Source organism: Cydia amplana, chromosome 2, assembly GCF_948474715.1.
Source record: "Cydia amplana chromosome 2, ilCydAmpl1.1, whole genome shotgun sequence".
Lineage (NCBI taxonomy): Eukaryota > Metazoa > Arthropoda > Insecta > Lepidoptera > Tortricidae > Cydia > Cydia amplana.
The window spans coordinates 9,503,156-9,518,152 of NC_086070.1; positions in this window are offsets into that span (position 1 = coordinate 9,503,156).

Genomic DNA, 14,997 nt, shown 5'->3' on the forward strand with positions numbered 1-14,997 from the left:
GGCAGACTTGGGCACAAATTTAGCTGCTGCTTTTCGTGATTTATGTATGAAACAAGAGGCTAGGTATATCGAAATGTATAAATCCTTGATTTGTTATTGAAAAGATACGGAGGCCAATTCAAACTTAACTTTTGACATTAAGCTCATTTTACGGTTTAACTCATGTGTATTTCACCTACACGTGACACACACACAAACCCACACACACACACACACACAAACACACACACACACACGCAAACAAGTGAGTTAAAGCGTAAAATTAGGTAGCTTAATGTTAGGTATGTCTCACGATAGTTTAAATTCGATTAACCTTTGAGATAAAAATGATGCTATTTCGCTATCATTCGCCCGTGCATGTCGCTCGCGCAATACATGTAGGCACGGAAAAGTACGAGAAAATAGACGCGCGAATGATCAATAAACAAAATCCTTTAGATATTAATCAGGGATGTTGCGGATGCCGATTTTTTGACATCCGCGGATGCGGATGCGGATTTTTAAAGGCTCACATCCGCGGATGCGGATGCGGATTTTTAAAGATGCGGATGTCAAGATAGTACCATAAAAAACGTCAAATATTACATTTTAGTAATTTTTATCCCATCAAAATCATTACATGTAAAAAGGTGCAAGTCTCGCAACGCTTTTACTACAAAAAAGTTTTGAGATGTAATGTGAAACCAAGTCGGTTATTTTAATCAGTGCTAGGGGGTGTTAAAACCGTATCAATAAGATATCTTTAATTTGTAATACATATAATGACTTGGCCATCGCACGACTGCATAATGACAAACGGATCATCGTCACCTATTAAAAATACTTATAATTGAACATAACGCTAGCGCTAATTGCAGTTTGAACATTACACATATTTACGAGTACGGTACGAGTAAAGCATTATGTGATATTGCATTATTTTTAGGTTATCCCTTTATGTGGCCATTAAACCCTAACTCTGTAGCAAATTTCAGCTCTCTGAGTTTAAGGGAAGTACTAGTTCTATTCTGATGATCATGAGTGAGTGAGTGAGTGTCATAAATGCGAAACTTTGCTTTCGCTTAACCCATTCAGGGCCAGCGACTCAGCGTATGGGTCATGCTCAAACAGTTCCGCAGGGCCAGTGACTCACATGTGAGTCCTGAATAAATTCTGATTTAAACTTAAACGAAACGTAATTCGATGTAATAACGTAAGTAACATATAAGCTAACAATCATTTCTATAAGGCATATTAGGATAAAAATTATAAACACGTTTTTTTTAATGAAAACAGGGTCTCGAATATTCAAGTTTGGTTTACTATCAGTGCAATATAGTAAATATACTGAAATTCTAGATACATAATGCGATGCAAGCAAACAGAAAAATCTATATTGAAAAAATACAAAAAATATATATATTTCAGAAGTTATTGACAGGGCTCAAGGTATGGGTCACCGTGGCCTGGCGCTACTTGTAAAAACTGCTAATGTTTCCGTAGCAGGCTAAAATAAACTTTATTGGCTGGTATTAAAGCTTATTTCATGTTGAAGCCGTTTGATATTGTACCATTTTACAACTGATTACTGTTTGGATGATGGTAAGCAACAATTTGTAGGAACCAAGCCGTAGTATAATAATATTTTGTTTTGTATAAGGGGTAAGGCAACGAGGATTTTTTCCCACTGTACTTTTATGTCATAATATTTGGTGATCGTTGTATTGTACCTTAGGCAATTACCTACTAACAATGATGTTAAAGTTAATTTTTTTTCGTTTCAATATAGAACAAGGCGGTTGAAACAGTCACCACTAACTAATATGTATTGTATAACAAATAGTTTGTGACAAATATTTACAAGTTTTTTCAAATATCGTGGTTTCTACGGCAGATTAGAAAGTAAGTACTATAATACATTTTAAGTTCTCTATTGTTACTAATATAATGGCGTTTACCAAAACAAAGATAATGACCGACCAGGTGTAAGCTTATCGGACACACTTGGACAATAAACAAGGAATGCATCCGAACGGCGGCGGCGGTATTATCTTTCATGTGGTATTTGTCACAAGAGTTCAAGATGTGATTCATCCCATCCCCCCTATTAGAGATGTATTTTGGAGTAACATGGAAAATATTATTTAGTCACGATTTATTCGTTGGCGACTTTATACTCCTCCTGTGCTGTTTAGTGATTTCGTATTTTGTTCATCATAATATTGCATTGTCATTCGATTTACATACGTATGCAAAATTTCATCTAAATCGGGAAACGGTTCTAATTTAACTTCCAAGATTTGCCCCAAAAAACAACAACAAAAACACGGCAAGTTAAATAGAATTAGACTAAGCTAAGTTGGCAGCGATTTTGATAGCACAGGCTGAGTACCTAAGTGTAATTTAAATGTCATACTTATATGAAATTATGACGTTTAAATTAACACTTGCACAGGCTGGGCTATAAAATTTGCTACCAACTTAGCTTGGTCAGACATTAAACGCTTGTAGAAAGTAAAAATATTCACTCCTACAAACTGCAATAATTAGTTTCTTTTTTAATAGGCACAGAAAATCGGTGGTTAGTAAAAATGTTGCATAATGCTGTCCAACTGGCCGGCTTCATAAGCGGCGATTTATTTACCGTTCGCGCCAGGCTCGAGACCCATAAGCTGAGTCATGCGTTTTAGCTAAAAACGATTTGTATGGTGGCCTGGCGTATTGTGTACGCTCGGCGGTTCGTGGCCATGAATGGGTTAACTTCGGAACTAAATGACCTACAGACTTGAAATTTTGGATTTTAAGTATGTGATTATACGAGGGGTGTTCAAAATATTCTCGGTATGAGAATGAAAACAAACAAGTACGAAAAGTTTGATATTTTTATTTTTCAATATACTCCCCCCCTATGTTCATACACTTAAAAGATCGATCAATTATTTTTTTTAATCCTGCATAAAAATATTTTTTATCTTTGGTGTAAAAATGCTCCTCCACTGCCGCCTTCAATGCTTCATCATCGGAAAATTTATTTCCACGCAGATCCTTTTTAAGATTGGGGAACAAAAAGAAGTCGCTGGGGGCTAAGTCCGGACTATACGGTGGGTGAGTAACAGTTTCAAACCCACATTCAACAATAGCTGCCTTGGCAATATGAGCAGTATGGACGGGGGCGTTGTCATGCAGAAGCATAACACCTTTGGTTAACTTTCCTCGCCGCTTTTCTTTGATTGCATCCTTTAATTGACGTAGAATGTTAGCGTAGTATTGTCCTGTGATATTTACACCTTTTTCTTTATAATCGATCAGTAATACTCCTTCACAATCCCAAAATATCGTGGCCATGACCTTGCCAGCTGAAGGGATGACCTTGAACTTCTTGGGATGAGCTGAACCCTTAATGTGCCACTGCATGGACTCTTGTTTACTCTCTGGGTCATAATGATGAACCCAGGTTTCATCTCCAGTAACTATTCTTTGCAGCACCTCATCAGGATTTTCACCGCACAGGTCAATAAAATCGGAACAACAAGCTACACGCATGTCTTTTTGAAGCCGAGTCAGCATTCGCGGAACCCATCTTGCACTTACTTTTGACATATTAAGATGGTCATGGATAATATCATGTACGGTACCAATAGAGAGATTGGTTACTTGTGCTATAGATTTTACCTTCACTCGACCATCTTCCAATATAAGTTTTTCCACTTTATCAATATTTTCTTGTGAAGTAGCTACTACAGGCCGGCCAGGTCTAGGGTCGTCTTCAACACTCTCCCTTCCACGTTTAAACTCGCTTGACCACTTTTGAATGGTAGATAAAGAAGGAGCAGACTCACGGTAAACACAATCCATTTCCTCTTTTATGGTTTTTTGATTTTTACCCTGTTTTGTCAAGAATTTTATCACGCATCGATGTTCTAATTTAGTTAACATTGTCAATTCCCACATGATGTTCATGTTTGTTCAGCAATTGCAGAAAAACAAAAGAACATCTCGCTTCGAATTATACTTTTTTTTAATGTCAATGAATAAACCTTAGCGGCCAGTAACGAAAGAAATTTTAGAAGAGGTTGTAAGATATCAATACCGAGAATATTTTGATCGCCCCTCGTAGCTTACTGGATGACGAAAATTTCTGCGTGGTCTTATCCAGAGGTTCTCAAATAGGGGCCTGAAAATGCGGCGAAATGGTTCCAGTAAAGGATGGTACGGCAGTGTTTGCTTCGCGCTCGACTTGGCGGGGGCACTGCCGTGCCCCCAGATTTCAAGAAACCGGCCGGAGTCGGACTCGCGTTCCAAGGGTTCCGTACATTAATGACTAAATTACCTAGCAGTTAGGGAATGCGGTACCGGTACTGTTCCCAGAACCGGGACTGACATTTTCGGTACTGGGAAAGAACCGGGATTTCCCGGTACTTCGGTACTTTTCGGTACTGAGTATTACTTACATAAGTAAAACAGAAAATAAAGAATCAATTTTATGTACTTCAGTTTAAATAAATGTTTAAAAGCACAACCTAGAAAAGAACAAAATGGCGATGATCAACACTAGCAAAAAGTGCGAAGATTTCTTACTTTCTTCAATAATTACTTTGCACAAAATCTATAAGAAAACATGTCTCATAAACTATAATTTAAATAATCAACAAATGGAAAAGTAAATTAACGACTGTTAAGACCAAACAACAGTTTTGTAACCTATCAATCACTAATCAAGAAAAAATATAAATTTGTAGTTCTTGATAAAGATATTCTCTTTTTGGGTCATATACCTGGAGTAAAATTTTCTTGATTGTGCTGGCAGATTTTGACAGGGATTGACCAGCTTATTCAAACAGCTGTCTCAAATCGAGAGATATGATAAAAAGTTTAAATTTTTGATATTTTTGGGTTTACCTTCAGATTCGAAGTAGTATGTGAGTAGTTATCTCTTGTAGGTCCTGGTTGTGGGTCTGGCTGCACGTTAAGGACAATTAAAATAACCTTTTTTAAATGCTTGCGTACCTAATCCACTAGTTGATTCACCTAAAGTTTTTAAAACTATACTAAACTGTTTCAAGTTTGCATCTTTCTTTTTCACATAGGTAATGTACGCGCGAATAATAACAAAATAACATTTTAGACATAAAGTACGTTCGGAATGTTCGGATTGGCCCGCTAGTCTATTTCTTCACATATATGTATATATACGATCAAACTACAACAGCTACAATACTTATAACTAAGTACTTGTAAGTCCGGCAGGTTCGGGACTTTGGGTAGTTAATAGTTATCGCTTCCGATGTCGGGTCGCTAACGTCTGAATCGTAGCAAAAGACCAACCGGGACTAACCTTAGGCAGTCGAAATTGCCGAGAGTACTACACGGGTGCTACGGAGATTACGAGCCAACTTTTAAATTAATTTAAATGCGCTTTACTTTACTCATTTTTCAGTACCGAAAAGTACCGAAGAACCGGGATTTTCAAAATCAGTACCGGTACCCGAAAAGTTGAAATTTCCCGGGATTTGCCGGTACTTTCGGTACCGGGAATTCCCGGGAGCATTCCCTACTAGCAGTCTAGCACTCACGCCGATGCTAAGACGTTCCTGTACCGACCTGTTCCACATCCGCATTAAATCCGCATCGATTTTATGCGGATGCGGATGTTGAAAATAATGCGGAAGTTCCGCGGTTGCGGATGCGGATATTCGCTACATCCCTGATATTAATATTATCAATATGATGTAAAAACGTACCTTCGTTAAAATTGGCCTCAGGGACTTGACACGACTCGCATCGCTTACCTACTAGTGCGCACGAAATGTACTGCGAAATACGACACGGCATGTTTGTATAATATTAATAACAAATCAAGATTTGATTTGAAGATTCGAATAGGCTTCTAAGTAAGTTGAAACTTCCTACTGTCACACACCTGTCAACCGGCGTCCCTTCGTTTTGTGGCCTACGAAGTTCTTTTGTTTACCTCTAATTAGAAAATTGTTAGGATTTTTTTTCATTTGTAACTATTCAAAGATTGCTTAATTTGCTTAAACATTATTATGAAATAACAATTTAAGAGTTCGCAGCAAGCTCGGCTCTTCATACAAATGTATAGTTACGCTCTCATTTTAAAACGACTAGCTATGTAGCTATACCTTGTGCACTCGTATTTGCCTTATTTGACACATGACACTGACAACAGCAATAGAACGTAAAATATCTTGCACATCTAAATTACAAAGGAAGACAATTGCACTGCGAACGTTTACGTTCTACGTCTTTTTTTTAAATTTAGGGTTGGCCGGACACCACCGTTATGAATCGGTAGTCGTCTAAGTAAATTTTCTCAAAGTGACAACGACAACCCTAAGACTTTTGAAAATGCCGTTAAGTATTATGCGACTTGTATGGAAAAGAGCAATTGAAACCGGCTAGGTAGGTAGGTAACAAGAACAATCTCCTGTAGCCCGACACGTTTGGCTGCCTAAATGGTCCAAAAGGGTTTTTTTAGCTTAAAGAACGACATTATAATGTATATATTTGTTTAAATTTTGGTTAAGGTATTAAGATTACCTATTGATGCATGCATTAAGGGTAAAGATGTATTAGGATCATTGCCTGGGGCATGTGTATCCCTGAGTTTGTATAAACACTGTTTTGTTTAAATTAACCTTGTTTGTAGTGAAATTTGAGTAATTAACTATCTGAAGTATGAATAACTTCTAAACGAATATATTGATATTAAACGAATATGTAGTACGGTGGCGAGAAAACTCTAGTAACTTAGATATTTCATAAAAATATTATTCATCTTAAATAAATTTAAGCAAATTACTCACAGTACCGATACCGACCCCAACATCGAGTGTACCCGGCGAGGACGGTAGTTACGTCGTGTAGGTTCATCATTAATTTAGGTCATGTTACCCGATCCCGGTCATTACTACCATTTTAGTGTGTAACGTATACCTAATAACTACCATAAATTCCAGTATTCGGTCCAGTCCAGCCGGTTGTTTTCAAATAAATACCCTAAAAATAGAACAATCAATTTTCACGACTAATACTGGCCGTTACCCAGTTATTAGGCCTAAATGTAGGTAATAAGTTCACACTTCCTATTTATTTCTGATAATAAGCTATTTATTTGCGCCATAAATCTAGAGCATGTAAAAAACCATGTAGCTAAAGGAAAGGAAGCTAGAGGTGAGGCGAGGCAGTGGATTGCTAATGGTTGGCCATAGCAATCCAACGCGGGAACGCTGCCTGCGTGATGGGCACCCTACCAAGGGCACAAAATTTTGATAGGCATTTTTAATTTTAGCTTTAGTTATTTTAATTGCAGTTTTAGTTTTATACTAATTATGGTGCGACTCTGTCCGTCTGTTTGTCTTTCTGTCTGTCACATTGCTAAATATCTCGAGAACTACTGAAGCTATCGATTTTAAATTTGGAATAGTTATGAACAACGCTAACCCAAACACATTGGAAGTGTATTTTTTTTTATTGAATTTTTATTAACTATGGGACATGCTCAATATAAAGAGGGGGCAATATTTCAAAGTCTTATTACTAGGTCGAGTGGGCTATCATTTGAAAGAGCTCAAATTGAACATTACAAATCGTTTTTTTTTTTCATGGTGAAAAAAAAATTAACTTATGGACGATGCTGTGAAAAAAATACCAACGAAAAATTATGTTTTTTTTTTTACATAATAATAACATTATCATAAATATTAGAGGAAAAATATAATTTCAGATAAATGGCGCTGTACACAATTAGGTACGCTTAGTATACTTTTGGTCAAGTCTTTCGTGATTAAAACCATGAGAAAATTGAAAGGTTGTACGGAACACTCGGTGCGCGAAACTTAAACGAACTCGGACTTGATCGTTTTTTAGGGTTCCGTACCCAAAGGGTAAAAACGGGACCCTATTACTAAGACTCCGCTGTCCGTCCGTCCGTCTGTCACCAGGCTGTATCTCACGAACCGTGATAGCTAGACAGTTGAAATTTTCACAGATGATGTATTTCTGTTGCCGCTATAACAACAAATACTAAAAACAGAATAACATAAAGATTTAAGTGGGGCTCCCATACAACAAACGTGATTTTTTACCGAAGTTAAGCAACGTCGGGCGGGGTCAGTACTTGGATGGGTGACCGTTTTTTTGCTTGTTTTGCTCTATTTTTTGTTGATGGTGCGGAACCTTCCGTGCGCGAGTCCGACTCGCACTTGGCCGGTTTTTTTTCATTATCGTAGAGACATTAATGTCAATGTTAAAAAAATTATCACTAAATATCTGTACTCAAATAAATTCGTAAAACGAATTAGACCAGTTTTATTTCGGGAAAAAATGAAGATTTTAGAATTAATTTAATTTAGAAGTTGAATTAGTTAAATGAGATGCGCTAGTAAGTACCTATTCTGAATTGTCGTTTCGAGACGAATGCGGAATACTAATTCCACCGAATCATAATAACTAACCCGAACAATATTTAGCATTCAGCCAACAGCCATCCTGCAATTACCGTTTTACACTAGATACCTAATTTTCAGTTGAGGCCCATCATCAGTAGCAGGGATGTTGCGGATGCCGATTTTTTGACATCCGCGGACGCGGATGCGGATGCGTATTTTTAAAGGCTCACATCCGCGGATGCGGATGTCAAGATAGTAGGGGAGACCTAGGACAGTTGTGACAATTTTTAATTTTAGGAGAATATCTCGCTCCAGAAACATTCCACAGTTACGACCTATGTGAATAAATGTAGCACCATTCCTTCCCTTTCCAAAACAATCATCAAAATTAAGTAAAGTATTACGGTTTCCCAGAAAATCAACAAAAAGAAAGACTACTCCCTTTGTCACAACTCCCCTATCACTGAGGTAAGATGTGACAGGTACCGAGGAAAGTTGTGACAGCTATGTATTTAGACTGTTTCAGTAATAAAAAATACCATTACACATATTATAAATAAATGAAACATGTTTTTTTTGCAAAAAGTAGTTTAATCATCTTTTAGCACATCAATACCAACAAACACAACGTATAACCTTTCCATAACAAGTAATTATATCTTATAAGTAATTATGGCATCGCTTTGAGATCAATCATATTATAATCAGTCAAAGATTTAAATCTAATCTGATAGGCAATTATGGCAAACGTATTGCAGCTCGCCTCCAGTACAATCTGCGTGTGACCAGCCTTTGCATTCTAGGCATTGCACCCACTCACTCCTCATTCGATCTGCTGTTTGAATAGGCTTCAAGGCAAACCAAGCAAAAACAATCATTTTCTGCCTCTCCTTCGTCATCACCTGTTCTCTTCTTCTTATTAGTCTTCTTGCCTTTTTTGGGTTTCTTCTTATCTTCGCTTAAGACACGCTTTTTCACATTCTTCGCCATTTTCTTTTGTTGTCAGCCCATAATTAGATGCTGCACATGTTAGCAAATACTCGCTTAATATTTTCTCCTCCTCTTCTGTAAATATCGTTGGACTGGCATAACCCATAGATGGAGCCTCGCCTACTGGGTTTGCTTGATAAGCCACTTTCTTCTTAATATATCTTGACAAAGACATGTAGTTTAGATTGTAAGACGACGCGGCATCTCTTAGACTTTTACCTCTTAATGTTACCTCTTCAAAGGCCAGGTCGTATATTTCGACACTAGCAGTGCCTCTATCAGTTTTTCGTGTGTAGTTATTAGGCATTCTGAAACAAAAAAAGTAGTCATCCAGCATGCAATTTCACACCACAACCAAGTATAATTTTTTATCGGAAATTACTTTTTTGACACAAGCTTTTACTGCGGACTGTACTTGCAAGATTTGGCCTTAATATACTAATGTACAAACACACATACAGACATCGCAAATGAATAAAAAAGTGTCGAAATAACCCAGCAGAAAAATTAAGTCAAATAGGAGAGTTGTGACAGGCTGTCACAACTCTCCTAGGTGCTCAAAATTACGACTTGGTCCGAATAATAATTCAAATTTTCTAAACACGATGCAAACACAAAAAATCAATGCCACGTTTTGAGACTTAGATAACCACACAACTTAAGAAAAAATAACACAACAACGCACATGTAATAAGATATGATATAAATTCAATCAAAATTTTGACGAAAAACTTACTTTTCGCATTTTTTTGCACGCGGACGTCGTAACTACGCAACCGCTTCGCGTGCGCCGCCGGCGGGTACTGAGTCAACTAGCGCGTCTCTAAAGCGTCAATCGAGCGTTGTTGCCAGCACGCTCACCTTCATAGGTAGGGAGAAATCGCGTCTGTCACAACTCACCTCTGTCACAAATCTCCTAGGTCTCCCCTACCATAAAAAACGTCAAATATTACATTTTAGTAATTTTTATTTCAAAAAACCGGCCAAGTGCGAGTCGGACTCGCATTCCAAGGGTTCCGTACATTAAGTCCCACTCACGCTTGACTGCTCATTTCTAATAGGTTTTTTTGGTTAATGACTAAATTATACCTAGCAGTCTAGCACTTACGCCGATGCTAAGACGTTCCTGTACCGACCTGTTCCACATCCGCATCCGCATTAAATCCGCATCGATTTTATGCGGATGCGGATGTTGAAAATAATGCGGAAGTTCCGCGGTTGCGGATATTCGCAACAACCCTGATCAGTAGGTAGGTAATTTTGAATGCGAACTTCAAAATGTTATCAAATGGAAAATAAATGGGAATGCGACCTTTACCTTTCATATTATTTAGTGTAGGTACATACATCAATAGGGTGTTTGACTGTATCTAAAATTACTTAATTATTTTTCACCATGCATGAAAAGCACCAGAAAATTAATAGAGAAACGTAGACGGCAGTTATTATCAGACACAATATTTTAAAACCCGTACCTATCAAACTATAAAGAGTAGGTAATTTGATTGTGACGACACATGCTAGTGTTTTATATAAATTTCATAGTAGCAAAATCGTTTTTACAGTTCGAAAAAAGAAACTGATTTGACTAGCAGTCAAATACCCTATTTACAGTGTGTGTGGTACAGTCAACAAAGCTATTAGCTTGGCACCCTTGCCTTCACATTTGTATGCAGCATGTGTTTTTCTTGTTGTGTTACCGCGCCAAGAATGACCAAATCGCACCATTGGTAAGTGTGTGTTTGCATTTTACACCTGTTAACTTGTAGCTTGTATTATACCTACCACTGTAAATAACATAGGTTCTTCCATAGGTCCACATCTCAACTCACGCTCATCATTCTTATTTTACTTTATCTCTTCAATAAGCTTAATCGAGACAAATGATTGATTATGCGTTTTTACGGAGAGCGAAGCTCTTCGTACTTATCTACCAAAGATGATTAAGGGTCGTTCTCGCAAGTCGTTAAAACATCGTATTTAATATTTATTTATTTACAATACCTATTTTTATTGATACAACATTTTATACGGAAGTTATGCAACATTTCATTTTCATTAATCAAATTAATTTGGACTATACGAATGAATGAATGATCGTCATTGCTTACGTATTAAATCTGAACCGCTAAAATGAAATTTAATTAAATGGAATACACTAAACCTAACTATAAAATTGATACCTAATACCTGTCAGGCAACATACCATTTCTGTTACATTTCGTCAAAGAATACAATACTCACTAGGAGCATTTCGCATGGAAAAAGGGGCCTATTGAAAACGCTACACAGATTATAAGAATAGGGTAGGTATTTGACTGTATTTAAAATAAATTATTTTAGACCTTGCATGAAATAAAGCACCCGATGATTCATCGAAAAACGTAGTCAGCAGTTATTTTAGACACAATTTCTATTTTAAAACCGGTATAAAACTATAAAGAGTAGGTAATTTGATTGTGACGTCACATGCTAGTGTTTCATATAAATTCCATAGTAGCGCTATCGTTTTGACAGTTCGAAAAAATAAACTGATTTGACTAGTAGTCAAATACCCTATTGTGCAACAACTTTTAAATTAGAGTCTGTGCGAAAAGAGAAGAGTCGTGGCAGACGCGACATACGAATGTCTATGAGAAAAAAAATACATTCGATTTTTGAAGTTTATTTTCAGCCAACATGTTGACACTTAGGTAATGTACAGCCATACACAAATAACAGGTCTGTATAACAGAAATTCTACAGCCATTAATAAGAATGTCACACATAAACCAAAGCCATTAATCATAAGAACAATTAGGTAGGTACATACAAAATCAAGTGGCACCAATCTCTTCGCTGTAAAATATTTTGAATATGAATATTGAAACCCTGCTGTTTGACATATTTCATATTATCATATTGTGTATATATAAGTGTTGCATAATAATATACCTACATAATTATGTGACATAATTAGATAATGTACCTACAACACGTGGTGAAAATAAACTGAATATCTATGAGATATTTTAACAAATACAAACATTACAAACATTACAAACATATTAAAACGACTTTAAGTGCCTTGTTGTTTTAAATAAATACTTAAACTATTTACATGTCATTAGAACAAAAATAAATTCGTTTAAACGAAAATAAGGTTTTGAATCAAAAATATAGCAAATAGGTAAGTATGTACAAAATATATTTCATACGGAGCGAAACTTCAATATGATACGCTCAAGTTCATACTATTCTGAAATAAAAAACAAAACAATTGATAAAACATTCTAGGCTACATTAAAACAATAGTACATTATTGTCGAGGTTCGGAAGTAGCTACTTGCAGGCTGAGGATTCGTTTTAAACGGACGACCTTGGGAGTCCGTTTAATTGAATCCGAAGCCAGCAAGTAGCCTTCCAGCCGAGTCATATATAGTGCTTTTCTCAAAAATGGTGCAAGAAACAGAAATATTTTACAGAACTTACAGAAGCAACGTTCTAATTTTCCATTAATTTTCACAGAAAAAAATACAACCATTAAAAAAATTAGCTTGCCGCCTTAAAAAAAAAAGAAGTGTATTTTTCTGCTGAAAATACGCCAACCTATTTGAGACACCTAAATAGTCGCGGTACCAACATTAAGCCTGTAACAGACTATCGCACCGCACCGCCACCTTGGAGCGTCGCACCCATAAGTGAGAGCGAGAAAGAGATATCTGTTTCTCGCTCTCACTTATGGGTGCGACGCTCCAAGGTCGCGGTGCGGTGCGATAGTCTGTTATAGGCTTTATAATAATAAGTGCTGATCATCTGTTTGGCTGTTTAAGGAACCTATGCCTTTATTTGATATGGTCATTTGAAGTTTTAAAAAGTTTGGAACTCGTTAAATAATGGAATTTGTATGCGACATTGCAGTCCCGAAATCGAGACTGCAATGTTTTTAACTTTTTAATTTTTTGAATGACCATAAACTACGCACTTCGCGACCTATTTTTTAACCGGCAACGTCGACTTTGCCGTCCATTTTTGAGAAGAAAAAGAATATTATTCGTTACGGGCGTCATAAGTTTACAAATAATAATTAATAACTTACGCCTATTCGCAAACCATAATGGACTATAATTGCACACAATACACTGTAAGGCTAAATTATATTAAAGGTATTGCTGCTATCACAACCTAAATTTTCAGTGCATTATATGTATAAGAAAACAGTTAATAAAATAGTTTGTGCAAATGAGGTGATAATTGTGAAAGACCATACTTTTTCGATTTCTGTCCAACGGAAACAAATGCCAAACACAACTGTGCAGCAGCAAATTTAGAAAAATCAACAAGAGTTAAACTTAAAATCTTTAGGAAAAATTTTAAAAATCACTTTATTCCTCCATTTTTCCTTTAATATAAAAATATGTAGTATCGCTTGCAGACGTTCTGCTAGTTAAAAATAAGAGTTATGGCAAGCATAGAAGAAGAAACTACTGCAATGTGCTTGATAGCTTACGTTTACTTATAGATTTTATCATAGAAAACATATTAAGTAAAAACGTGCGAAGGCTGCGACAGTCTTTTTCGACTTCACACATATCATTATTTTAGTTTGGTTGTTTGTTTGTGCTTTCACACATGCGTCACAAATACTGTTTTTAACTCTTTTTTTCCTACACTTGAATGTCCGAGATGCTAGTATAGTTAGATTTCAATAACATAATTTATAGTAAATACTTTTTTTGTTTGAATGACATGTAATTTAATATTAAATAAACCCTTTCAGTACAGCAAACACATAGTATCGTATTAATCATACATCAAACACGACGAATAAACATGTATAAGTATCTACCATACAAATGGGATAATATTTTTAATAAACACAGACAAAATTTAATTTAGGAAATGACAATAACTGTACAGAAAAATCATTCTGCATATTTAAGTAATACATGAGATCCGAAACGATACTTTTTACATGATCATGACACATTTTAGGTTGACATGGTGAAGGATATACATTACTATTATTCTATAACGAATCTCTAAAAAATACCAAAGTCATCACAGTTTTGAACGTAATGAAAGCATTCAATAATAAAGGCATACCTACGTTACATATATATTGTACTTTCTGAATTATTACAAGGTATGTACCGATACACATCTACAATTGAAGAAGTTTCTATTTTAACATGTGATTATTATTACATTTATTATATAAAACGTGAAACACAAAAAAATCGAAAGAAAAATAATAACAACAAAGTTGCCATATGTAATAAATAATGACTTATAATTCGAAATGATTCACCGTGGCGCAAAATGACTGATATATTGACGACATTGAAGCATTTCATCCCAACGCTATTTGTGTAAGAGTCGTAATATTTTATTGGAACTCAGAATTCCCGAATAGGTACTATTAAAATCACATTATCCAAAAGTAAATAGGTATGCTTCGATATTTAGCGGTAGAGATAGTGCATACCTACTCGTAGCTCAAAGCCACTTAAGATTTACTTAATGACCCATTCACTTAAGTCCAGCAACCAGACGTGAGCCCCAACCTGCTACGTAACACCTTCCTCAGGTTACTCTGAAAAGGTACGCTTCATACAACAAAACAAAACGCGGTGCG